Below are 26,422 nucleotides of genomic sequence, written 5' to 3' on the forward strand. Positions count from 1 at the left end.
TACATTTTTTCCAGCTGTCTTAAGATATAGTTAACAGATAAGTTTAAGGTGTACAATGTGGTGATTTGATGTACATATGTCAGTCTTGTGAAATGATAACCACAATAAGGTTAGTTAATGCAAAGAATGTCTTGTTTGGTTGTTTGGCTAGGCATGGAATTCTAGCTTGGAAACAATTTCCCTCCAGAACTTTGAAGACTTTGCTTCTTTACTTTCTTGCTTCCAGTGTTGCTGTTGGGAGCTGGCGTGCCTCCTGATTCTCTACTATTTTACGCCTGATTTTTCCCCTCCTTGGAACTGGTAGGAGTTACTCTAATCCCGCGTTTTGAAATTTCCAGTCATGTACCCCGGTGTCGGTCCAACTGGGCACTCATGGGCTTTCTAGTCCAGAAAATGTCTCGGGTCTAGGAAATTTTATTGAATTATTTCTTTGATTTTCTATTTTCTCCTTTATCTCACTTTCCAGAGCCTCTATCCTTGGTTATGAGAACTCCAGGACTGGTTTAATTATCTTCTCCTTTCTGTCCAGTTTTTCATCTAGTTTACATGTTACTTTGCCTTCTGGGAGATTTCCTCAATTTTAACTTCTAAGCTTCTATTAAGTTTTTCAAATTTACCCTTGTATTTTCAATTTCCAACAACTCTTTGTGTATATGTGTGTATATACACAAAATACATACATTTTAATATATTATGTGTTTACGTGTATTTCCACAGAAATTTATTTTTGCATAGCTATATATTTTTTTAAAGATTTTATTTATTTATTTGAGAGAGAGAGAGACGGTGAGAGAGGGAACACAAGCAGGGGGAGTGGGAGAGGGAGAAGCAGGCTCCCCGCCTAGCAGGGAGCCCGATGCGGGGCTCGAGGCCAGGACTCTGGGATCACGACCTGAGCCAAAGGCAGACGCTTAACGACTGAGCCACCCAGGCGCCCCTGCATAGCTATATTTATATAAATTATGGGGAGGGGGGTTGGGTTTTGTTCTCAGTAGCAGAATCTCCAAGCAACTTTACTTTCTATTTGCTTTGGTCTCTACTGGTCCTATTAGAGACTTTCTTTAGATGTCTGATAATCTTTATTTTGTCGGTCTGTATTGCGATCTATAACAATAACCTATGGAAGTCCTACTATGTGCCAGGCATTGTTCTGAGGACTCTACAAGGACCATCTCATTTCGTCTTTACACCAATCCTATGGGGTAGGGATATTGCTACCCCACTCTATGGATGGTTGTTAATATTTAAGTCCAGGAAACAAAGAATCTTATTGAAAGCTCTGGGCTAGAAGCGAAATATTCAAAGGTAGACTTCACCTTGGCATGTTTGGGCTCCTTCCTTGTGGAAGTCCAACGTCAGTATGTTTAGGTCTTTCCTTTGGGGCTGGTCAGATCATCAGAGGTGACTCTGTCAAGCTCTTACCTAAAGGGTGAAGGTCTGGCTGCCAGTCTTGCAGGAGCTGGGTGGGGGAGATGGTACCTGGGGACGTCGGCCTTGCCTGTCTCAGCACTGCCTGCCTCTCCAAAGCCAGAGACTCCTACTACTGCCCTCCCGCTCCTATCTTTTTCCAGAATGGGGGAGAGGCAGTCACTTGGCTGTGTGTATTTGGGGAAGGAATCTGGAGATGTGACTGCTTCACAAACAAACCTTAAGCCAATTCTCATTTTAGCACCCCTCGCCCTCACCCCCACTCCCAGAGGTACCCACTGCTGCCAGTTCATGATCCTTATGGGGATTCTGGCTTACAGATCCGGGAGGTTTTCCACATTCTGCGCTGTTAGCTTGGGATTAAATTTTCTCTCCAATTTCTTGGGCCGGCTGGGTAAATTATCCCCTATCTAGCTGCTTCTCAGCTCTCAAATTTTGTTGCTGTTTTCTGCTCTCCCATTTTCCCCATTCGCGTGGGCTTGTACCTTAAAAAAAAGTCTCTTTACTGGCATTTTAATGGGGTTTCAGTGGGGAGTGAAATCAAGTGTTTGCATCTTTACACAAAACTCCCCGCTGTTCAAATTCCCCCTTCCCTTTCCCGTCCACTTATTCTTTCACCTAGAAATCAAACAGTGAGAACACAAAAATGCATAACCTTGGCTGTAAGCTGTACAGTGCTACATTTAGTGAGAATGAAAGGAGTGAGCAGGGACAGGAAGGACATGAATCAGTGTGTATGTATCCAAAGAGTATCTTGAACACAAACATATCATCTTAATCTTGATCCTTTTATCATACACATTCTGAAAAACTGCATTGAACAATGTCCTGGTTTATAAGATTACACTGAAATTACACCAGTTCTTCCCCAAGGATTACACGCCACTAAGACTTAATTTCAGAATCCCCAGGGAGAGATGAGATTTTTTTTTTTTCTTTTTTTTTTTTTTTTTGAGAGAGAGAAAGTGTGCAGATGCCCAAGCAAGCAGTGGGGAGGGGCAGAGGGAGAGGAAGAGAATCTTAAGCAGACTCTGCCCTGACCGTGGAGCCCAACTGGGGGCTCACTGTGGGGCTTGATCTCATGACCTTGAGATCATGACCTGAGCCGAAATCAAGAGTCAGACGCTTAACTGACTGAGCTTTTAATTTTGAGACTGAGATTTTAATTTTGATCTAAAAGGGGTATGAGTTAAAAAAACAAAAAACAAAAGACCAGGAGGTGTGATTGGCCTAAGCACTGTGCAAATGACCATGCCCTCGGTTACACCCCGGACTCTGGCTCCCCAGGCTGGAGACCCCTCTTAGGACAGGCCACGGACAATAGATGCTGAGGAGCTCACCCCACTCAGTGCAGGCCTCAACCAGGTGCCTTTTAAGCATGCTTGTCTCTCTTTGCCAGCCTTCTATAAATTGTCTTTAATGTAAATTGTCAATAATACAGGCTTTTCCTTTTTTATCATGTCCATTAAAAGCGATGTTTTAAAACAATGGTTCTTAGCTCTGCACAGTGAATTGTTGGTGGAACTTTAAAAAGGATTTTCAGACTTCAAATGAGTACTAAGTTCAACTCTCTGTGGGCTTGGGAACCACTGCTGGAGAACAGCTCCATGGAGGTGGGGGGTGCAGAGGACCCACAAACTTCTGGAAATCATAGGCAACATTGAATCTGACTTCTTTTTTTCTTCTTCTTTTCTTTCTTTTTTTAAATAAAAGGATTTTAGCTTTCATCATATTCTTGTAAGGAAACTTCATAGTACTTATCAAATACCCTGCATTATATATTACATGACATTATATAATTATTTGTTAGCTTTCTGTTTTCCTCATTACAAAAAGGTGGAAACTTTGTCTATTGTCTATTGTATCACCAGAGCAGAAATAACTCTCTTTCCAGTATTAAATAAATATTGGTTAAATGGATGAAAGAATCAATGAACGGAAGGAATTGATAAAGCTCCTCTGTGCCCCAAAGGCTAAAATTATTCCCTAGAGCGAACTGGTGTGGAAGCTCTAGATGGAAATGAACTCTTTGTTCAGATTCCACGGGCATGGTGCTGGACTAGATACCATGGGGTGCACACAAGGGTCCGTGACACCATTCCTTACCCTGAGTCATCTGCAAACTCTTACCCACACTCTCATTCAAGATGCTTCATTGGCAGGGGTACTTTTCAATGAAGATGTGTTCTGACCGCTCTTCTGGGTATTTCTCCCTGGCTTTATTTTTAGCTCTTCCGGTCCTATCAAATAACGGAAGAGACCCTCTGTCTCTTAAAAAAACAAAGCGTTCTTTCACAGCCCCTGACTCCATGGCTGCTGAGCAAATGTTCATCGTTGTGAGGTCACCTAAGAGAACTTAACTGGCGACTTGGCCCCGTGAATGGGGAGAGCTGTTTTACTGGCTCAGCACAGCAGAGGTGGGGTTTTGCCTACCTCCAGATTTGCAAGAATGCTGTCTGGCTAACTTGGGGAAAGGGAGGTAAGAAGTAGTGGGGAGAGGTCAAGGGAATTAGTAAGATGAGTACAGTTTGATGAAGAGCTCCTATGATACAGGGCGCCTGGGTGGCTCAGTCCGTTAAGCGTCTGCCTTTGGTTCAGGTCGTGATCTCAGGGTCCTGGGATCGAACCCTGCATTAGGCTCCCTGCTCAGCGGGGAGTCTGCTTCTCCCTCTGCCCTCCTCACCCCCCACTTGTGCTCTTTTTCTCTCTTTCTCAAATAAATAAATAAAATCTTAAAAAAAAAAAGAGCTCCTATGATAGTAATTTGACCATCAGAGATATCATTCTAAGATCCTTGAGAATGCCCCAGAACGAATAGAGATGACATAAACAGGCACACTTCCTCTTTGCTGTCTTCTCAGCTCTCTCTTACTACATCACAGCTACTACCTCACTTACTGCTTTTCACCAGCTCTCAGTGACACCCGGATCTCCAAGGGACCTCTCAGATGACCAGCAGGATAGCTCCTTCCTCCTGGGGCACCCAGCCCTGGTGCGCTGGACTGGGAAGACTGCGTGACATGGAATGGGGCCTCTTGTGGCAGGATTGAGGCAGAACGTAAGGAGTTAGGTGGCGGGGGAGTGGTGAGGGAGGGCGAGATGGTGAAGGTTTTCTAAGACAAGCCAGCATCTGGCATACCTCGGCTGTCAGAGGTAACTGGCCGGTGGGCACAGTGTGATGGGGGGTGGGGGTGGAGAGGAACTGCCTCAACTTGCTTATGCTTTAAAGAGACCTGAGGCTCATATACCTACCTATAGGGATGTCCCCCCAGCCCTCCCCCCCCACCTCCACCTCTACGTGTGCCACTTTCCTCTTCATTATTATCCTCTGTGGCTGACAGAATTCTAAGCTGGCCTGCAGGATTCCTGCCTCTTTGTGTACGTGCCCAGTATAATCTCCTCCCGTTGAGTGTGGGAGGTCAGGTATGGCATTTCGGAATCTAATGAAGGTCTCTAATCATTGACTTTAAGTTCTTCAAAAGGGAGACTATCCTGGGTGGGCCTGACCCAATCAGGCGAGCCCTTTAACAGAGGGTCTTGGCGGTCAGAGATGGAAGTCAGAGAGATCCAAAGCAGCAGGCGTGCTCTTCCATTGGCCTGGAGGAAGCAATGGCTATATTGCAGAGAGGCCACGAGGCAGAGAATAGCAGGCAGCCCCTCGGGTCTCTAGGGCCTCAGTCCTACAACCAAAAGGAACTGAATTCCGCCAACAACCAGTGAGGCTGGAAGAGCGCCTTAGGCCTCCCACGACACTGCAGCCCGGCAACCACTTGCTTTGACCCTGGCGAGACCTTGAAGAAGGGCCCAGGTTAAACCAGATCCAGACCCCTGATGCATGGAAACTGGGAAATAATAGATTTGTGTTGTGTCAAGCCCGCTAAGTCTGTGGCCGTTTGTTATGAACCAATAGAAAACTAGTAACTTCCTTAAAGTTCATTTTAATTGGATTTAACTGGCATTACCACCATGAGTGTGGGCATGGTGGGGAGGAGAGAGGCGATATATCAGCGTTCTCTAATCTGCTGGCGATTACCAGCTGACTTAACATGGGCAAGTTATTTAACCTCTCGAAGCCTCAGTGTCCCTGGCACGGATGATGATAATAATAGCACCCCCCCACCCCAGGTCACTGTGAAGAGTCCTTGGCACATAGTAAGTGCTCAGTAAATGGTAGGCTTACAGTTACGCTTGAGTCAAAAATGTGGCAGGAACCTCAGGCCCAATGGGTGGTTCCAGGGGAGCAATCCCATATAAGAAACACCCTTTTAAGGTCTTCTTTTCTGGTCTCCTAGCCTTGCTACTATTGCCGCTTCATTATAGTTTTAATTATCGGGTCAAACATTGTCTTTAAAAAGTTCTTCTGAGGGGCGCCTGGGTGGCTCAGTCGTTAAGCATCTACCTTCAGCTGATGCCAGGTCATGATGCCAGGGTCCTGGGACCGAGCCCCGCATCGGGCTCCCTGCTCCGCAGGAAGCCTGCTTCTCCCTCTCCCACTCCCCCTGCTTGTGTTCCCTCTCTCGCTGTGTCTCTCTCTGTCAAATAAATAAATAAAATCTTAAAAAAAAAAAGTTCTTTTGAAGAACATATTTCTCACCAAGTGCTTGGCTCTTGGGCCCAAGCATCTCTGGATGGAAACTTTTCTCTTTAAACCATAATTCTATAGAATATTTGAGGGATTCGATGGGACAATCAATCTTCAAAATAAATGCAAACACAGTGAATTCCCACTTGTTCAAAGGTAGAATCAGTGTTCAGGTCCTTAGTGGTTTCGTTCTACCCCAACCCCAGAGAGGATGAATTTTTGACTCATTAGCACCGTCCCCACGAGGCAGGCTGGACAAGGAGGGGATCTCACTGCCTAATAACAAACATCAGAAAGGAAGAGGTTTGTTGAATTTTTTGTAAAGAAAAGGGGAACTAAAGCACTGGGTAAGAGAAGTTATAGAAGTTGTGAAACCTGTGTGCTCTCCCCGTCTCGGTCCCTCACCAGCAGACAGGTGACTCAGCCTTTCTGGACTGAAGCTTTCTCATCTATACAACGAGAGGGTCCCCTTCCTGAAAGATGGCAAAATGCGCGTTCGCGACACCACTGTCTTTGAAACCCAGCAGAACGAACCAAGTCTGAAACAAAGGAAAAAATGTCAACACGATCTCACCCGACAAATTTGAAAACTACTCATTCATTCATTCCTACTTCATCCATTCACCAAATATTTACAGAGCGCCTCTGAGGGGTCAACACTGTCCTAGATGCCCGGAGTTCCAGATGTAAAGGAAACTGAGCCCAAGGAAAGGAGAGCACCAAAGTCTGGCACCTTTTCCCTCTAATTCGAAACAGGTACAGATTTAGAAATGTAAATAAGAGTGTTCTCAGGGGCTGCGCGCGGTAAAGCATCTAATGTTGCCCAGAGAGGTTTGGTCTTTGCCCTCAGCTTCTGGGAGGTAATCTCTAAAGCCCTTGGAATGTCATGCCTGCTAGGAATGTTTTTGTTTGTCTGGGGGCCTTGGGTCACTCCAGATAGACTAACAATGTGATTTAGGTGGGGGATTTGGGTCATGAGGTATCAGCTCGACCTCTGGAAGGGCTAGAGATTGAGATCAGTCACGTGGGTGTTCAACCATGCCCAAGTGACGGGGCTCGAAGAAAAACCCTGGGTCCTGGGGCCTGTGTGCGCGGAGCTGGCTGGCAGGACTCTGTGTATCATCACGCGTCATTACGAGGAAGAGTGGCACTGTCCCCAGCATCACTGGAGGCTCTGTGTGCTTTGAACTCTCCTGGACTCTGCCCTCCACGCCTCTTCCCTTGGCCGATCTTAATCTCTATCCTTTCGCTGGAATAAACCATAACTCTGATGATAACAGCTCTCAGTTCTGTGAGGCCTGCTAACGAATTATTGAACTTGGGTTCAGTTTGCCCCCCCCCACTTGTGATTGTTGCAATTGTTGAAGTGAGGGTGGTCTTGTGGGCCGCTGCTGCCTACTGTTAGAGGATCCCTTGGCGTAGGTATGGAATAGGGGCGCAATGAGCAGACCTGGAGGAAAAAGGGAATGTGTTGCTCGGGGCCCATTTCCACGGCAACGGAAGGCCAGTTAGGTGGGCCCCAAGGGAAGCTACAAGGCTGTGGTCCTGCCCTTTCACTGAGTTTCCTAACTGAGAACACCCTGCAGGAAGACTGGTTGGTCCCAAAGTAAGGGAAGAGTCCAAGCCAGGAGGTCTCCCCTTTCATGGGATGAGCTATGTGCAAAGGAGGGAAGACTGACAGCCCGTGGAGGCTCCTCTCTGCGACTGCTCCCTCCCCAGCCCACTGGGCAGGCAGAGGCCACCCTCGGAGGCCGCCCTCAGTGCCCTGCACCCCTGCTCTAACTCTAAGTACACTTGGGGGAAAAGGGAGAACAATTAAGGATGATCCACACACAGGATTCTCAGGCAGATAATGAACTGGAATAGGATGTTCCATCCAAAGATGAATAACATGCTGCCCCCCCACTCAGATTCCTATGCATTAATACTACAAAGAGAAAAGAGGAAAAGATTGTAAGGAATATATCAACTACACATTAGATAAAGAGCAAGTGAAGAATTACTCTAGACAACAAACACTGTTTTAGATTAAACCTCTCTGCAATATTAAAACCATAAAGTTTTATAAAACATGCTCAAAAAGAGCCCCTACCACAAGATGATAATAATCAAATCTAATATCTATTGAATATTTACTATGTGCCAGACCCTGTTCTTAGTGTTCTATGCGTATTAGTCATTTAGTGCCCACAACAATACCGTTGTTATCACTATGTTACATAGGAGAACATTAAACGACTGTCCCGCGTTTGCTGGTTAGCGGTGGAACTAGGCTTCAACCCCTCAGATGCTTTACTCTTTAACCTCTATGCTATACCACCTGAAGGATTTGAAAGTTTTTACCAAATAGATCACGATAAAAACCTAAGTAAATTTTGAGAGGAAGAAGCTATATTGGCTGTATTATCTGACTGCAATGAAATAGTGTCAGTAATTCTTATGAGTAAGTTTTTACTACTCTCGCCTAATAAATTAAAAAGTCTGAATGAAATAGACAAGTTTCTAAGGAATTTGAATTATTCAAAATGAATGAATAAAAAGAAGGCAAATTCAAATTAGCGACAAGAACAAAAACAATGGGATAAATTGAGAAAGAACATTGTCAAAGTGCCAGGCTGGAGACTGTTATGGGTGAATACTTCAAGGAACAGATTACTTAAATATTCCAGAACATTATTAAAGAAGGGCAACATTTGCTCTCCCTCTCCCCTGCCACAAATCCAGCATTACGGTGATGCTCAGAGCTGATGAATGTGGCAGGTGCACAAGCTCACCTGTGTGCACACATGGCCTGCCTATCAGAGGAGATGCTCTCTGAGTTGCAAGTGATAGAATCCTCGAGTAAAAGGGACTTCTGTACCAAGCCATTTATTATCAAATGACAGAGGTCTAGGGGTAGGCGTTTTCATTATTGGGTCAGACATTTCATGAGGCCCCCAGGGACCGTAGGGGGTCCTGGCCTCAGTGGTGGAAGAAGGGGAGTCGATTGGTAGAGGTGGATCAAAGAGCCAGAGCCAACCCTGGAATAGATCTGTGTGGCCTATGCTCTACCGCTTCCCTGCACCCACCCTAGGTTCTGACGTGCTGATGCCCTGTTCCCAGTGATTGGGAGTGTCCAGCTTGCACCTGTTTTTAAATATTTTGAATATCATTCCTAAATATACCAAAGATTTCTGGACGTTTAGTGTCTTCTAAAAATGGTATTTCAAATCAACAGGGAAAGTATGGCTTATGCAGACACCCACTTCATTATTTAGAAGAAAGTAAAGCTGGTTGCCTGTCTCACCTGTCCTAGTGTTTGTTACCAATAATTTAAAGATTGAAATGTTAGAGAGAGAGGACGTAAGATTACTAGAGGAAAGGAAGAATGACTTATTTTTATAATTTTGCAATGAGAAAGGATTTCTTTTTCTTTCCATTTTTGTTTGAGAGAGAGAGAGAGAGAGAGTAGGGAGGGGCAGAGAGAGAGGGAGAGAGAGAGAATCCCAAGCAGGCTTCACACCCAGCATGGAGCCTAACATAGGGCTCAATCTCACGACCCTGAGATCATGACCTGAGCCAAAATCAAGAGTCGGTCGCTTAACCAACTGAGCCAGCCAGGCACTCAGGCGCCCCAAGAAAGAATTTCTAAGTATGATATAAAAAGCACAAGCAATAAAAGAGATGTTTGATAAATTTGACCACTTAAAAAAACTTGAACATTTTGTATGGAAAAAAAAGAACATTCTCATAAAGTCAAAAGTCAAAAACATAAAAACACAGCAAAACTTATTTACAACACATTTGACAGATAAGGGGCTAATTTCCCTTGTATAAAAATCAATGAGAGCTCTTACAAATCAAGGTCCAGTAATGAAAAAAAGTATACAAAAAAACTAGCGAGCCAGATGTGGTCCATAGACCATATTTTGTCAACCCTTGCTATAAAACTTACACAAATACAAATAAAACAATAATGAGATTTGTTTGTTTGCCCACTAGATAATATCCAATGTTGGCTAGGGTATGGGAAAATAGACACACTTATATATTTGTTAATATAACTTTTTAGGAGGAAGATTTGTCAAGTCTATTAAAATTTTAAATATTTATACCTATTGGCAGAATCATGCCTAGCAACAGCGTTTGTAGCTTCATGAAATCGAAAACAACTCAAACATCTATTTATATGGGATCAAAGAAACAAATTAGAGTACATTTATTAATTTAACAACATGTTGGCTGTCAGCCAGCTGGTGAAGCTTGCATTCTTGTGGGAGGAACCACAGATCAAATAAGGCAACAGATAGTCCTCCAAGGTTTGTGATAGATGCTTCAAAGGAAATAAACATGATGATGTTTTATAGCAAGGGTTGGCAAAATATGGTCCATGGACCCAATCCGGCCGGCCAGTTTTTTGTCTTATTGGCATACAGCCATGCCTGTCTGTCTGATGTTGTCTGCGCCTGTTTCTGCACCACAATGGCAGACTTGAGCCTTTTTTATAGAGCAAAGCCTAGAATATTTGTTATCTGGTCCTTCACTGGAAAAATTTGCTAACCCTCGTATTAGAGGGGAGTAACGGAGGGCTCAAGAGAAATGAAAACATGTCCACACAGAAACTTGCACACAAACACTCCTAACAGCATTGTTCCTAAGGGCCACAAAGTGGAAACAACATAAACACCCATCAGCTGCTGCATGGATAAATAAAATGTGCGAGTTGCCTTCTTGGTAACCATCCGATATTCTTTACTGACTTAACCCTGAGCAGCACTGTGCCAGCCCCTAAAATCCGTTTCCGAGCGCCCCCTCCCCCCACCCCCATGCTAGGAGGGAACACCCAACACAGTTCCTAGCTATGAGACCTAAGTGAAAGTACGCTGGGAATTTCGAGGAAAGTTTTTGTTTCTTCATCTAGATGACAACCTTTCTTCCTTGTGGCTTCCTTCTTCTTTATTCTGCCCGGACAGAGGGCAGGAGGCAAGAGATTGGATAGTCATTTTGCAACCATGACTCACCAAGAAGATAAAAGCCACATGCTAAGGATAGGAGTGCAGAAAGAAGCTGCCTGGGAGACCGGGGACATTGGAGAGCCTCCGCACCAGTCCTGGGCTGTTGACTTCTGCACGACTTGTGATAGGAGAAAAACCATCTTTGTTTTATTCAGTTCTTGTAGTAGGGTTACTACTCTGTGCAGCTAAATGTAATTCCTAACCGATCTAGCAGGTTAGAAAACCTGAGATTGAGAGAGAGAGAGAGAAGGGGGCTGGTCAGATAGCTCAGAGGAGAACCAGAGAGCGTAGCATCTCAGAGGCCAAGGGCGTAGAGTCTGCACCAACCCACGCCCCTCGCTGATGGTCGTAGAGAAGGGCAGAGGCAGAGAGGGCCGGCTAAGGACAAGCCCTCCGCAGAGCCGAGCTGGGAATGAGAAAGGGCGGCTGGCGGGGTGGCTCACGTGGACTAGAGGAGCGGTCCACAGAGTTGAGGAGGCAGAAGTCAAGACGTTTGTCAGGTTGTTGACATGCATGCTGAAAGTTACTGGGATGATGGCCGCATGGAGAGAAAGAATGAGAGGCTGGTGCCAGAGAGTTAGCTAGGAGTTTGGGAAAGGGTCCCAAAGAGCAGGACGGCTCATTACATTTAAGGAGAGGAAGAGCCAGCACCCAGTCTGGGTTTCACCAGCCAGTCTCGTCTTGATGGTTTCACAGCAACTCAGTTTGCTTCCACTTACCCATAGTTGGCTAGAGGCTCGGGAACAGCCGCTCACTCTTAGTAAAGTTGGACCTAGAAAGCCATGTGCCTATTGACTAACGCAGGGGGAAACCCGCCTTTCCTTCATCAGCACACTCAGAGTTACGTCTGTTGTTCTTGGCCGCCCCCACCTGTATCCAGGTAACTGGGAACCCCAGCCCATAGTCAGAAGATTGATGAGCCCAGAAGCAGAATAAAAGCACTCCCGCTTGCGTGCGCGTGCTTTCACGGTGCAAACGGTCCCCTTCTGCTTCCCTTCATCTGGGCTGCGTGCCCGTCTCTCCGCTCTGGTCCCCAAACCTTTCTCCGGTCACACAGGACCCTCACGGCTGCCTGGGCCCTGGCTCTCCTCGTGCTGTGATCTGAGCATAAGGACACGCCCTGGTCACCTGGGCAGGTCTGGTGCAGGTGCGTCCCTTGTCTTTTTGGCAACTAATTTAGAAGCCCCCTGTAGCTCGGTGGAGAGACTTCTGGGGTTGGTTGTTCTTATTTGTCATGCATTGGTTAGTACCATTTTCCCTTTCAGGGAATGAGGGTTATCCAGTCTCTTCCTCAAAATTGGGGGTGCATTACTTACACCCCTGTGAACCGGTGACAAATGTGGACAGTTGTCACTTCGGTTCGTTCCAAGTCGATATCATAACTTCAAATCACAGAATCAATACAACTCCCCATGGTGGCCACACTGTCTTTTCAGAGACAACCCATGAACTTCTAAGAGCAGGGAGCCCTTCGGCTGAGGTACCAGACCACCTGGGCCTGTGCCTCCTCCCTTCCACCTGGTGGCCCACTTGTGTCCTTTCTGGCTCAGAAAACATGGCCACTGACCCATGGGATAACATTTGTTCCAGGTGTTTTCAAAGAAAGGAGAGAAATATGTGGAAAGGATGAGCAAGGTCTCCAGCAATATCCTTTCGTCCTCAGGCACCACTCTGCCAATTGCTCTGAGTCGGCCAGGCCCCCGCCACACGGCCGCACCCGGTCTGAGCCCCTCTGTTTCAGACAATATGGCAGCAAGTCACCTGCCCAGGACAGTGAGGGTGTGGATACCTGGGCGCTTCCAGAGAAGGGCCGTCTGAAAACAAGGTGGGGTGCCATGGTAGCAGTCATCAGATTCCTGAAAGGGAGTCAAGCTTTATCTTGATGGAAGAAGGCTGTAAACACCATGGAGTTTGAATGGCTTATTTGGGGAGGAAGTGGGATGCCTATGGAGCTTACCTCAACAGAGATTATGTGACACTGTCGGGAAAAACGTGGAAGGGATTCTTTTTCTGGGCAAAAAGTCAGACCATAGGACATTTAAAGTCCCTTCCAGTGCCAAGGTGTGGCCTGATGTGATGGCAATGGGCCAGACTTGTGCAAGGAGAGCATCCAACATTTATGTATGTGGATGACTTTGTATCCTGACCATTAATTGTTCAAATCCTCCCAGTCATAATCTTGAAAAGAATAGAAATTTGGTACTGAAAAGACATCACTGCCTGGTTTTGTGTGTGCTAACATAGAACAATTGTCAAGATACAGCAAGTGAAACAAAGCAAGAACAACAGTATTAATAGCATACTTCCATCCATTTTTTAAATGACATATATTTGTATATAAATATAAACACTTGTATATTCATGGAAAGATACCTGAAAATCTGATAACAGCAGTTGTGTTTGAGGAGAACTAAGTGACTGAGCGTGAGAAAGAGAATTACTTTCCCCTAGATTTTTTTTTTTTTTAAGATTTTATTTATTTATTTGAGAGAGAGAGAATGAGAGAGAACACATGAGAGGGGGGAGGGTCAGAGGCAGAAGCAGACTCCCCACCGAGCAGGGAGCCCGATGCGGGACTCGATCCAGGGACTCCAGGATCATGACCTGAGCCGAAGGCAGTCGCTCAACCAACTGAGCCACCCAGGCGCCCTCCCCTAGATTTTTTTTTATGTTTTTTTGTTTTTGTTATGTTTTGTTTTTACTTCTAGGCAATGTGCTTATATTACCTATCAAACCAATAACAACACATCTTAGCTGCCTTACTGAGAAACCCTCATTAGTGGCAAGTGCAGGAGGGCTCGGGGGTGGGGTGTCCCAGGGAGGAGAATGCCTGTATTTTAATACAATTCAACACTGCCCAAGGTTAGAAATCATTCGTGGTATATTCTTATGGGACTAGATGAGTTTGAACTTGAGCCACCCTCAAATGGATCGTAAAAATGAGAAGGGGTTTCAGGACTGTTGGTAAGTAGACAAGTGTTATTACCTCGGGTTGTGAGCACTTGCATCTTATTCTTGTACTCCTGGATAAGCAGTCCAGACACCTGGGTCAGGTCTTCATTCTGCCACCAGCCAGGGGTGTGATCTTGGGCAAGACGCTCCTTGTCTCTGGGCCTCCTGGAGAAGTAACAAGCGCACAAATTCATTATCTACTTCATTCTGTCTGAGCCAGGGTGTGTGTGGAAAAACCACTGCAGGGCAATAAAAACCAAAGGCTGGTCTTGGGAAATCAGAGAGCATATCAAGGAAACCACAGCTGAGTTGGGCTAAGCCTCGAGAGAATTACCATATCCTGTTTTCTGTCAGAGTCTCGCCAGACTCTTTACCAGATTCCAGTGAACTCACCAAATCTCTGTCCCAGGCTGCTCTAGGCACAGCTCACCGCACAGATGGTGCTGAGAGCCGAGCAAGCCTCGTTAGATGGTAAATCTCTTCTCTAGCTTTAATCCCAGTAAGCATATGCTTAATTAGGAAGGGTGTGTTGGACTTCCACAATACAGATGATTGAAAATCAGCGCAGAAGATGGCTCGTTTTCATCTTAAACACACACACACATGCACACACACATACACGCTGAAAGATACACATATGGGTAAGGTGTAACGAAATCAAGAAGGCCAACTTTGTTAACCTTTGAATTTTTATTGTATACTTAACGTTACAGAAACTAATTTTAACTGAAACACCACCCTAGATTCTCTTCTGATCTCGTTTAATATACAAACATCTGTAAAAACATTTATTGTATTTTTTAACTTCAAAGGTAATGCATGCTTTTATAGAAAGGTAATCGTATTTCAAAGGCAATACATGCTTTTTATAGAAAAACAAATTGGAAAATAAAACTCATGATAGAAAAAAAAAGAAGGTACCATGTTAGCAGGGTGGCGAATTACTCAAGCTACACTTAGTTGTGTTAAGAAACTGGTGCTTCATTGCGCTTTAAAAATACTCTGCTATTCCTTATAAGCCCTAGATGGTGGGAGCCCTGAGATTTGCCAGTGAACAGCATCCCCTTGTCCTCTGGTTAAACATGTACTTTTATAAATTCTTCTCAGAGATCAATTCCCCGTAAGGTGTCCGCTGCTTGGGGATCAGAGTGATCTCTTACCTGTACCTGGTATTGCTGAGGGGACCTGTCCCCACCCAGCCTCTTGGGATTCTGTGCTAGCAACCATTGTTCTATCCATGAGCCAAGCAATTTAGCCCCGCTTTGCTTCTTCCGTCCCCTGACCCTGCCAACACCGTTGCATTCCCCACTAAGGCATTTGGCTTCCTGCGGATCCTTGGCTGGCAGCAAGCAGACCCTGGGGAACCAGGAGCTTATGGTCTGTCTAACTGCCCGTCTCCTGCCCGTCCCACCTCCGCGCCTCTCGGGAATTGAAGGGGCCATGGGTAGGGTTTCTCGTACATTGTATCTGTAGCAGTGAGCAGCTAGTTCCAATGGCCTTGGGCTTCTCAAAACTCGTTTGGATGTTTCAGTGTCTGCCTGGCATGAGCAGAGAGGAAAACCAGTCTTTCTCCTGTGTTCTTCCCACCCAAGCAAAACAGGTCTGCCTTTGGACTCCCCACTGTCTCTGTATCATACCCTCTCTGTCCCCAAGCCAGCAGAGCTCAGTTCAGCCATCGTAGGCAGAGGTGGACGATTTTTCTACAGTGGAACAAACTCTATGCTCTGAGCCTTCTTGGATTAGTCTCTAATCTGGTTAAACAGGAGCTACAGGAATTTAGAAATCCTGTTTTTCCTGACAAAGTCTGTCTTTCAAGACCTTTTTCCTGGTATAAAACCCGATTTTGGATATCAAAAGCAAATTATTAACTCTTCCTTTTTCTTACACTAAGCATTCTCTGTGCCCCTCCTACCCTCTAGGCCCCCACCTCCTCTCCATCCCCTCCACCACCCAACACAGATGGATTTCACAGGCCAATTAAAGTTAAATGCATAGGACAATTAAGCCAACAAGCACATTAATATACTTGGAAATATTACTCCAGTCACAAAATTTTTAATGTGCAATTTTTTTGGTGACCAGTGAGATCAAACATTTAGGAAAAACATTATTTAATATAACATTTCCTATAAAATGCATTTGGTCTTATAAAATGTCTTATGTAGATAGATATATCATTCTTACACTTCTATTTCTTTCATAATTTTCTACTTAGAAAATCTGTCCTAAGACCATTTAAAATATTCACTTATATTTCTCTCACATTTTTCACTCACTCAATTTTTAGGATTTTATTTTTTTCTTTTAATACTTTGTGAACTTATTTTATTTTATTTTATTTTATTTATTTATTTATTTTTAAGATTTTATTTATTTATTTGACAGAGACAGAGATAGCGAGAGCAGGAACACAAGCAGCGGGAGTGGGAGAGGGAGAAGCAGGCTTCCCCTTGAGGAGGGAGCCGGATGTGGGACTCGATCCCAGGACCCTGGGATCATGACCTGAGCCGAAGGCAGACGCTTAACGACTGAGCCACCCAGGCGCCCTGTGAACTTATTTTAGATTATAGTGTAAGGTGAAGCTCTAACTTGTCTCTTTTTAAGTTGCCAATTTTTCCAGAATCATTTGGTGAATATTCTAGAAACATAAATATTTATATTGCTATATTTGGTGCAGATGTATTAGTTTATGCTTTTCATCACTTAACTTATTTTGACTGGTAAGCATATACAGCCTCTTATAACCAAATGAGTGGTTCCCCTTCTAAGTAATCTCTTTCGAAGACCACATCATTATTTCAAGGATGCGTCCATCGCTGAAAAGTTCTTTGCTGATTTCCTTTGGAAATTGTTTTTGAAAACAGCTCTTGAGCCACATAGAAAAACCAGTCTTATAACTTAGTAACACTTTTGGGGGGACTCAAAATGGCATACTGCAGCTCGATTACCCACCTTATTTGCTAGATAATGTGGTTCCAAATTGCTCCTTCCTATATCCAAAGAGAAAATACACTTTTGAAGCATTCTGAAGGTGGAGAAAGTTATGCTATGTTTGCTTTAAAATTAGTCTTACGACTTTATAGTTGCATTTGATCGATTGGTGTGTGCACGTGCACAAATAAGGTTTCAGCTTCCTGCCCTGCATATCTGTTGGTAACTGTAAATTACAGTCCACTCTGACAAAGAGAAGCCTATGAAAGGGTCATGTGCACTTGGGAAAGTAGATGGCCCACTAATGATACTGACCTTTAAACTTACCCAGTGGTCTTCCTCTCCCTCCAGGAAGAGACTCATCGGACCCTGATCCCCCTAGAGTTAGATTCACCAATGGGGATAACGAGTGGTTCTTGGAACAGGATGAGCTCTGTATAAACAGGATGAGCTCAGTAGCAAAGCCCATGGTTCCATTTAATTTTTTCTAGGGCCTTACACATTTCTAAAAGCATTGACTAAAGGAAAGAAATGCCAAAATTGATATCCCTCTGGATTTTATACATTTCCCAATTTTCTAATTGCTACAGCTACTGACAACAAAACCATACTGAAAGAATGCCCCATGAGGCGAGGTCTCAGAACACACCACAGGATAGCATTGCAAATTTCAGTGATTACAAACAATTAAAGCGGGCAGCCAACATGTAATTTTCTTTTTAGGCATGGACATAGAATGAGAAACTACTTACTGGGTTGGAATAGATAGAAACAGAGCTGTTTCCCTTTGTGTGAAAATCATACTCGATCAAGTTGAGATTAAAGCTAATGTGCTCTCCCCCAATTTGCTTTTAAAATTGAGGGATGTGGAAATTAGTGAAATTAAATTCACAGCTGCATTAGTTGCAAGTCACAAAAAAAATTCTATTTGATCTTGCATAAGCAAAAAAGAGGAATGTTTTGGCTTGTGGAAAAAAAGAGTCGAACATCCAAACAATGAGAGAGGCAGGGATACAGTGGAGCCTCCAGGAACAATTGGAATCATAGCCCCAAATATGACCAGAACCATCTCCCTCTGTTCTGCATTTTGGCGTCTTTCCACACACTGACGTCATTCTGTCTCACTGCACACCAGCCTTCTCCATGTGTCAGAGTCGATGTCTGTCCTAAACTCCTGAGTGTTATTATCTCTGCTACTGGAGAGACACTGTCTTACTGTTTCCAGTCTGAAGTTTAAAAATCCTGCCATAGGGAGCCACTGCACAAACCCAAGGGTGGGTGCCATTCATACCATAAACATTGTAGATTGCCACAATTTTCTCACAGATGGGCATAAAGTGTCTTGAGGAAGGGGCACTCTTTCTAATTTCCACAAAGACGCCGTATGGGCTGGTGGTGGGGCCGTGGGTAAGGTTCTGATTGGCACAAGTTGGGCCAGTCAACTATGGCCGTGGGATTGAGGTCATCGAAGAATATGGCAGCCCCTATGGGATCATTATAAGTGGAAGGGGAGCAGTTTGTAGAGAAGGGGGTCTAGTTTCATAAAGAAGGGGATGTGCTGGGGAAGTGATACATTAATTTTCTACTACACCGCTATGGCAGTTTTGTGAGCCTATTGTACATTTCTCTCTCCTTTGAAAAATTCCTTGCTTCCACTCTCCATCTTTGCTAAATTTAAACTCTGATAGGTTAATGACGGAGGCTCCATGTGTTCCCAGAGCCAGGGTAAATACTATTTGCTAAAAGAATACATCGACTTATTTATTAGGTGGTTAGTCTGAGTACGGAACATTCGCGTTGAATTGATTGACCTACTTTCTTTGGCCTCTGTGCTATCCAAGCAAGGTTTTTTGACCCATATTCTTTCTCTTAGGAAGAGACCTAGTTTAATGGATTTGGGCAGGCAGTTGGGTTCTAGTCCTGGCTTCACCTTAGCATGACACCTGCCTTAGGTAATTAGATAGCTAGCTTAGGATGGGTACGTCAACTCTCTGTGTCTCTATCTACTCTTCTGAAAAATGGGGTGAATCATATGTGCTCAGATGTACCTCAAAAAGGTGTTGTGAAACCCAAAGAGCAAGATTAATGAATGCGAAAGTGTTGGTAACAGAGGAAATGCAATAATCTGTGTTAGAGAATTAAGATTAATCTTCAGGCAGTATTTGGTAACATGATTCTCCTCACCAACCCAAGTAAGATCCCTAATTATCGATTTTTATGCTTTCATCAGTTGGCTCTTGTCAGAGAATTATGATGTGGCCATTGTTATGTGGGAATTAAAAATTGTGAGTGGTTGAATTTGATAATCCTACATCACATCAAAGATGGTTGCCTGAGGGAAGAGAAATACTTTTCTACTACCAAATCATATTGTTCCTGATGTCAATCTGGACTTGGAGACATTGAGATACATTTTTCAACCAAATCCCTTGGTCTTTTCTTCATCTTCATTTATCATAACTCTACATCATTTTCTACTACTTAATCTTATTAATATTATTTATGGTAATAGTTGTCCTTTACAGAATCCTATAGGTAATGTAAATAACCACTTACTGAATATTGTAGACGTGTCCAACACTATGCTTAATTATTATTCCAATCATTTCTCCCAATAACCCCATTTGATAAGTACTATTATTATCTCAATTTAACAAATAGAAAAAAAGGCACATTAGACAGAAAATGGTAGAGCTGGGTGTGCTTGATACCAAAGCATGTGCTTGTCTGGCTAAACGATGAAGTAAATGGTTGCTGGACCATTGCTACCATCCTACTTATTTTATTTATTTATTTTTTAAAAGATTCATTTGTTTTATAGAGAGAGAGCAAGAGAGAGATAGCACGCACGCGAGCTGGGGGAGAGGCAGAGGGAGAGAATTTCCAGCAGACTCCACACAGAACGCAGAACCCAACTCATGACCCTGAGATCATGATCTGAGTCAAAACCAAGAATCGGATGCTCAACTGACTGATCCACCCGGGTGCCCCGATCTTGTTTCTTTAAAGGTAGGTTCTATGTCATTGTCTTTGTCATTTTTACAACTACCATCATGCTTTGCACATAGCAGACACTTAATATGGGCCAATCACTCTGTTAAGTTTTTCATAGACATTAACCAACAACTTGATTTTCATAACAAAACAAAAGATATATGTCTTACTATTGTCTCTATTTTGTAGAAGAACCTGGGGTTTAGGAAGATCAAAATGATTTGCCCAAAGTGGCTCAGTCAAGCCAGGAGGCTCTGTCTTGAGCTTCCACCCCTAGGTCCCTGCCCTACAGTGGGCACCTCTGGGACCCTGCCCTGGAATTCAGAATCAGTGAGGCCTGGTGTGCTGCCTGAGGATGCCCCCATGTCCCAAAGCTCAAACCCATGAGTGTTTATTCTAGTATTCTCCAAAAGAGCCTGTAAACCAATCTCCCAACCGACAGGGTTTCTAAATAATCTATTGGATCATACTTATTAATACTGTTATTTCAATCTCCTATACTCTTTCCATTATTTCATCTGCTCACTCCAGCAGTTTCTGAAAGAGGCAGGTAACATTTTACACCATGATTGCAGATTTGTCAGTTTCTCCTTGTGAATGTATAAGTTTTTATTTTGTATATTTAAAGGCTGTGTGGTTAGATGATCATGATTAATATATATTCTTGTTAAGATTGTTGCTTTTATCATTACGTGGTATATCCCTATATGGGCCTTATGCCTTACATTTTATTTTGTTCCATATCATTACTGCTATCCTCACATTCTTTTGGATAGTATTCCCATGGTATATTTTTTCCATCCTTTTATTAACTTTTCTATATGGATTGTTTAGGTGTATCTTATAAGCAACACATAGATTTTTGAATCCAATCTGATAATCTCTGCCTTTTAATATATAAATTTAATCCTTTTCTATATATTAAAATTGTTGATATATTTGAACTTGCTTCTACCATCTTAATTTGTGCTTTCTATTTACCATATTCCTCTTTGCTTTCTGTTTGCATTCCTTACTTCTGTATATAGATAAAATTTTCTATTTTTAAATCCCCATCTTAGGAAGCTCTAGGTATTATTTTTATTCTTTATAGCAGTTATTCTAAATGTTTAATTTGTACATATTTAACTAATTGGCCAATATTTCTATTCCTCTTTAAAGATGGTACAAACATGAATACACTTTACCTATTGAACAGTGTGTCCCCAATCTTCCTATTATTGTTTAGAATATCAATTTACTCTCCCTTTGTAAACATATATCACCCATTATTTTTATTTTTAATGCAGCCAGGTTCTTATTAAATTTATAAAAACATATCTTCTCATTCTGTGCTCACAACTTTTTTCTCATATCTCTGGCTTTGCTTCTCTTTCTTTCATTTTTTTCCCTCTTTTTCATTTCTTACTTCCTTAAATCAGAAAGTGCAATTATTCTTTTTTAGTGAGGATTTGTGGGTGGTAAATGCTCAGATTATGTGTATGTGTCTATATTTTGCTAGCTCTTGAATTGCAGTTTAGCTGGTTATAAAATCCAAGCTTGCCAAATATATTTTCTCACATTTTGAGGTTATTAATCCAGTGGGTTTTGGTGTGTATTGTTGCCAATTAGAAGCCTGCTCTTAATCTAACTATCATTTATTTTTAGGTGATCTATCTTTTTCTCTAATAATTCTTAAAGATTTTTCCTTTATTTTTGATGTTCTGCAGTCTTACTGTTAAGTTTCTAAGTGGGCATTTAGTTTCATTTTTCTTACTTGGTACTTGGTACTTTCAAATCAAAGACAAGTAACAACCCTTAATTCTGGTAAATTTTCAGCTGCCACCTCTTCAGTTATTGTTTCTCCTTCATTTCCTCTATTCTGTTCATCTGGAACTCCTTTTGGATGTATTGTGTAGCTTCTCAGTTTATTCTCCATGTCTCTTAACTATTCTTTAACACTTCGTGTTCTGGGTGAATTTTGTGATAATGTCATCTAACCCACTAAGTTGCTCTTTAAAAGTGCCCAATGGCCTAGTAAGTTTTTAATTACAAAATCTATTTTTCTTTCAAAATTTCTGATCAATTTCATTGTGTAGAGCTGTTCTTATTTCTGCCTGTTTGCTTTTTTGTCTTTATTTTTATGTGCCTGGTTTTAGCATATTAAACATACTTATGTTTAAGTCTTTTCTTAGAATACCTCTAAAATCTATTCCTAATGGAACAAATGTGTATTTTTAATTTCTGATCATGATTGCAGTCTTTCTTAACCTTAGATTTCTTCAAATGCAGTAATTTTAGTTTGTAAACTCATTTGGAGACGGAGATTCATTTCTCTCTCCCTGCTCTATTTAGTTCATTTGTGAATGCTTCTTATAAGTTTTGCCCACCTTTGCCCAGGTATCTGAGTTTAGAACCAGACCTTATATATATATGGATGGAGGTTCCTGCTCTATGATGATACTGAGGATGTTTCAGATCAATCACCAGGCCAGTGGGCACCTTGGTCTAGTTTCTGCTTGTGGGACTGTGTTTCTGTCTCCTACCTCCCCCAGAATTCCTTTCTGCCTTTATAAAGGCTGTAAGCCCACACATTAGCCAACAACAGTTTTCTTTTCCAGCCTTTCTTCATGGTCAGGTAGGTATTTCTGGCTTTAATACTTCATCTTCTGTGGAGCACATTTGGTCCCCATTATTCTACAGGAACTGAACTGCTAGCCATGTGGTGTCTCTAGACCAGAAGCCCAGGGAGCCATGGCTTCAGCCCTGTTTACTTTATGATGTTTTTATTTTGTTTCTGGGTCATGGAAATTTTTATTTTGTTTGTGAACCCAGTTGTGTTATTTTAGTTTTGTTTTTTATAGTCATCTATTACTGCCATATTTTAGAGTAAAGGGGCTGTTTCAGATTTGCCATCTCCACTGGAAATTTTAACTCCAACATTTGACAGTAAAGAGGCAAAGGGATATTTCTCAGGTTGAATACTAGTATGTGTGCTTATTTATTTATCCTTTGCTTTATTCCCTAAATAACTTGAGGAATTTTTATATAACACTTGTCATAAAATAGTAAAATATAAGTAAGTAGTAAAGAAAGTACAAATTAGAATAGAAATTAAGATTAGTAGGAAAACATAAAATTCACATATTCTCATATGCGGATTATATTACACGTCATGATTACAGTCTTTCCGTATTCTTGGCTTTGAGCTTCCAGGTGACCAAAGTCACCTGGTCACCAAATAAACATAATTGATTACTTAGTTCTTTCTTTCCACAAAGAAAACCCTTGCCAGTTCTTTAAGAAAAGTAAAGATTTTTGGTCACAAACTCTAAATTTCTCCTGTGTGCATCATAGAGAAGACACTGAGAGGTGAGGTAGATAAAGTCCTCAACAACTTTGCTACAACATAAATTAGGAAGGCTGACTCTTCCAGAGGCTTCCAATGAAATGTCAAGACTTAATGCCCACTCAGCAGGCAAATGGCTGAGTTGAGACAAACTCAGGTACATGTTTTCCTCAGATATTCTTTAAACCTTACAATACTTCCTTCTCTCTAGGCTTGAAAAGATCTCCATGTATGAACTTTGTAGTAGATCCCTTTGGCCAGCATGAGGCAAGAGGTGAATTCCCTTACCAATTATTTTATTGTTTTTATTGCCGTAGCAAGTGATAGGAACTCAACTCGAACTGGCTTAAGCAAAATGAAATTAAAGATTTTGCAAAAGTCTTATTGAAATGAAGTGAATAATTGTAGAGAAGGCAGGGTAGATCTGACTGTAGAGACAACTGTCTCTAGGGAATCAAACACTGCCAGGATCCTCTCTCTATCTTCTCTCTCCTCTGCCTTTATGTTGCCCTAAGTCCTTTCGTTTTCTCCATGGGGCAGCTGTAGCCTTCCAACCTTACACCCAAAGAGGAAAGAGAGTGCTTCTTTTATGGACTGAGTTTTAACAATCTTTGGGTGGGACTGCTGGTGTGATTTGGATTATATGCCCACTGTGGACCTCTACTAACATTTGTTAAGCACTTACTATGTGCCAAGCTCTGTACCACCACCTTTGTGTAGATTACATCATTTAATTTTCAGAATAACGCTATAGGAGAGGTAGAAGGCAAATAAAAAACAATCACTCTTCTATAGGTAATTTTGCCCTCTCAGGTCCTTGATCTCTCACCTGCGATGATCTTACCCTCCGCTTCACCAGTCATACACTCCTGCGGTCATACACTAAAGTTTATCTTCACCAATAACTGCATATTCCCAATTTCAAGTGTCCCACTCTCAAATCACTACTTCAGGTACCCTTACTCCAACATTCTTGGACCTCACTAGGTCCTCCAATCCATTGATCTTATCACCTTTCACTGTCTTATCAATACTTCCTTTTCCTACCCTCCCTAGGCTGTCTGAGGCCACTGGGCTGTGGGAAAGCTGGACTGCATGAAGAGACCCTGGGTAGCTGTGTTGGCTAGCAGCCAGCAGCACTCTCCAGAGTGAAGATGTCTCCAGACGATGCCAGCATGAGCTGAGTCAGCCCACTCTCCAATCCTTGAGTTTCCTAGCTGAGACCCCAGACATCGTGGAGTAGAGACAAGCCACCCCCAGTGTCCTGCCCCAATTCCCAACATACAGGATCTGTGATTGTTTTATGCCATTGTGTTTTGATGTGGCTGGTTACACAACAGTAATAACTGGGATAATGCATCGTTGTAATTACTCAACTTTTTTGCCCCTCTTCCAATTCTTTATTTTCACATGACAAAAACCCACCCACCTTGGCTAATCCAACTCTCCCCTTATTCCACACCTGCAACTTCACAGCCGAACATGCTGGAAATTCTCACGTTACTTAGATCAGGAGACACAATCCCCAACACAGGCCTATCCCTTTCTTTCCCCACTCTCTCTCCCTTGCTCTCTCTGCCCCTCGCATTCTCCTGCCTCAGGACCTTTGTACTCACTATTTCCACTACCTGAGAGCCTCCTTCCCCAGCAGGACATGGTGGGCTCCATCACCTCCTGCAAGTCTTAGTTCCAATGTAAAGTTGTTCTCAGTATGGACATTTCTAACCAACCTACTAAAAACTGCAATGGCCCTCCACCCCTGTTCTCCTTCCCTGCTTTATTTCTCTCCACCAAACTTAACACCCCCTCATATTTACTGATCAGTTTCCATATTTTCTATCCCCGCTCCACCCCCACCGAGGTAGAATGCAAGCACTGAGAGAATAGAGATTTTTGTTAGTTTCATGTACTGCTTTTTGATGTTTTCCAGTATCTAGAATAGCACCTGACACCTAGTATGTGCTTAGTAGATATTTTGGAATAACTCTCATTCAGGCCCTGCAGAAACAGTACAATACCGACTCCCTGGCATCAGTAAGCTTGACTGTCTCAGTCTTCCGTAAGCCTTGCTGGGGACACTTCCACTCCCAGCCCCTCTGAAATGCAGCCCCCTGGCTACTTGGCACCTCTTTTCTGGACCCTCTGAGCTACACTGATCTTATTTGAAGGCAAAAGCACTCTGCTCCCAGCTGCAACTCTTGTCCTTCCCCTCATCCTCTCCACTTTCCAAAGTCCCCTGGACCCCACGATGCAGCCCATCTTGGGGACTCACACAGGCTTAGCTGGCAGGGGCAGAGCCTGGGCCTGCATGGCAGCATGCCTGCCCCTGTGCTCCCCCTGGGCACAGAAGTACAACCAAGGCCTTGCAGAAACACACCCTCATTTCCCTGGTGACCAGCGGGCCAAGCCTCAGGTTTTATCATCACCTTCCCCAGAGCTAAAGAGTAGAGATGCAAACGAGACCCCTGAAGGTCAGTTATGAGAGAGCTCAGCCCCATCCCTGCCCACCTGAACTAGGAGGTTGCCCACATGTCTGCACTTGGTGTGGATTTCCTGGTTTGTACCTCAATTGGAAATGTCCACCGTAACTTATTGATTTTAGGCACATTATTTCACCTCTCTGGAGATTTTGTTGTTTATAAGAAAAATTCCTTCTTTCGGGGGTCATTTGAAGATGAAGTGAGATACCATGAGCTTTAGGAGCCTTGCACGGTGAGAGCACTAACAATAAAGTTTCACTCTCCTCCCTGCCCTGGCCTTCTCACCACCTCCCGTATTCTCAGGTGAGCTGAAGTTCATTGAGAGAAGGAACCACACCTGCCATTTCTCTATGTTCTCACAGTCCACAGAATAGTACTTTGGCTGTAATGTTTAATAAATGCTTACTTATGATACCCCCAGTGTTCCATCCTGAATTGGACCAGAGGATACAAAGATTTCCAAAGCAAAAGTATTTAAGAGACTCTTAGTTAAAGGTCTCTTGGTACAGAACTCTTTAAAAAAAAATTGTATGAATTATAATTGTGCTAAGGAGAGAGATTAGTGCTGATACTCTTTGAATCATAATGTTTGGTCCTCTAAATAAATCATTCCTTAAATATATATAATATATAAAATCTCTTTGTGGGTTTTTTTCTTTTCTTGTGTCTCACTTGGTTGACGACATCATGCCTAGAAGTTAAGAAGCCAAGATTATGAACCATTTTATAGCCT

At 43.0% G+C, this 26,422-nt stretch overlaps 1 long non-coding RNA gene across 4 annotated transcripts; it reads left to right on the forward strand.

The window, feature by feature from the left end:
• The first annotated feature begins 4,313 nt into the window (after positions 1-4,313).
• On the forward strand, positions 4,314-24,585 carry LOC118526783 (uncharacterized). Of its 4 annotated transcripts, none has more exons than XR_013443313.1 (4): positions 4,314-4,486; positions 6,419-6,766; positions 19,692-19,896; positions 24,266-24,585. It is a non-coding gene; the product is annotated as an uncharacterized LOC118526783 (long non-coding RNA). The 4 variants fall into 4 exon arrangements; XR_004912782.2 differs by having other exon boundaries at positions 19,709-19,896; XR_013443314.1 differs by having other exon boundaries at positions 6,422-6,766; positions 19,709-19,896.
• Positions 24,586-26,422: the final 1,837 nt, after the last annotated feature.

Source organism: Halichoerus grypus, chromosome 13, assembly GCF_964656455.1.
Source record: "Halichoerus grypus chromosome 13, mHalGry1.hap1.1, whole genome shotgun sequence".
NCBI classification, from domain to species: Eukaryota; Metazoa; Chordata; class Mammalia; order Carnivora; family Phocidae; genus Halichoerus; species Halichoerus grypus.